Source organism: Charadrius vociferus, unplaced genomic scaffold (assembly GCF_000708025.1).
Source record: "Charadrius vociferus isolate BGI_N301 unplaced genomic scaffold, ASM70802v2 scaffold309, whole genome shotgun sequence".
Taxonomy (NCBI): domain Eukaryota; kingdom Metazoa; phylum Chordata; class Aves; order Charadriiformes; family Charadriidae; genus Charadrius; species Charadrius vociferus.
The window spans coordinates 3,480,980-3,482,721 of record NW_009661370.1 but is presented as its reverse complement, the minus strand read 5'-3'; positions in this window follow the sequence as shown (position 1 = coordinate 3,482,721).

Genomic DNA, 1,742 nt, shown 5'->3' with positions numbered 1-1,742 from the left:
CGCTGCCACAGCTACATCTCCCCTCAGGATACCCCGCAGGATGTGTAGGAGCTGTTTTCAGCTTCTGACCCCCACCTCCACCATGCCCTCGTGGCAGAAACCACAGCAGCAGCAGCCAGATCCCATGGCAGGATTTGGCCGGGGTAGAGCAGCGGTGTGACCAGCACCCCTGTCTGCACGGCCACCTCCCACCTCAGGGCTAAATGCTGAGCAGGTTCCTGTCAGACCTCTGTTACCCAAAAGACCATGTCCCTTCCACAACCTTTAGCCTGCCAGATTTTCTTGTCAATAGCAACAAAGCGCTATCTGTTCACACAAGATAAAGGTACTCCTAAATTGCAAAAAAAAAAAAAAGAAAAAACCACCAACCCCACAGATCTCAGAATAATTAGTATGTAGACATGGAAATTCTTAATAATATGTTAACTATTGTTGGAAAGATAATTTGTGGGAGTTCTTGAGCTCCCTGTCAGCACTGCGTATCTGCTGGCTGGCATTGTTTAAAAGACAAAAAAGTTTAAAGACTTTCTGCACACCAGCCAATTTTTTATTCAATAAGTCAGCTAGAAGTAGAGCCAAACTGAAAAACTTCTGCCATTTTATGCACCATGGAAACAAGGAACCTGTCAATCTGCAATTACCTATTCTACATCCATTTGAGATCAACTTTTACTGCCAGAGTATAGCCAAGAGAATTGGATCTACAGCCTGTGTTTGTCCATGGGAGATGGACAAAATTTATTTTTTGTTTCACTCTCAAATAAGTACAAATATTAAAACATAACTCAGATTGATGTCAAGGTGCTTTTTAAACTGCATTACAGTCTAATAAAAGCTATAAATGCTTCTCCTCATGTAATTTCTCACAGCAATGTCAACAAGAGGATATAAAAATATTCAGTGTTCATCTGTAAATTCCACTGTGATAAAACTGCACACTGAATTCGTAAGTGATCTCATATGTTCAGATTTTCTTCTAGAAATGAAATATTGTTTGCTTGAGCCCTATGAAAGCTACTTATTTTTAACAACTTATAATAATTTGGTATTTTTTGCCATAAATTAAACACTGCCACTTTTAAAATTAGAGATAATCTGTCTGATGGACTACGTTAGCCTGAAGGTTTCATTGTGAGTGTTTAATCCACAGCTTTTGTACATTTCGAATGCTGATGCTTTTTTGTGAAACCCTCAAAAATACACGTTAAAATCCTCAATATAGCAAGACCCTTAAATGTACTCATGTGCTTAAGCATCATGTGCATCATATTATCCCATTCAGCGGGATTCCCCAAAGCTGTACACAGCTTAAGTGCTTTTCTGTGTCAGGTTTGAAACTCTCATGTTAATTAAGTGTGCTCCAAGCAGAATTAACGGTTACCACTGCATACAGCGCTTGTGGCAGCCACTAGGCTCTCTAAGCTTGGACTCGCAACTGTATTAAAACAGAATGAGCAGTGACAGCACATTTTCAATATCTCTAGCAATACAGAATCCAGGCAGAGCCAGGTGACACGGAGAGGGAAGGTTTAGATCCCACTTCCAGACGCAGGAGGATTCTGCAGGGCAAGAGAAGTAGGGGCAACTCTGCTTCTTTGCAAGAAGGTAGTAGCTGAATGGGTATGTACCTAGTTCTTACCAGATATAAAATCCAGTAAATCCCTGATCTCACCAACGTGCCAGGTGGGAAACCGGGGCAGTAAAAGAGCAGATATATACGTACGATTGAACACACTGTTACT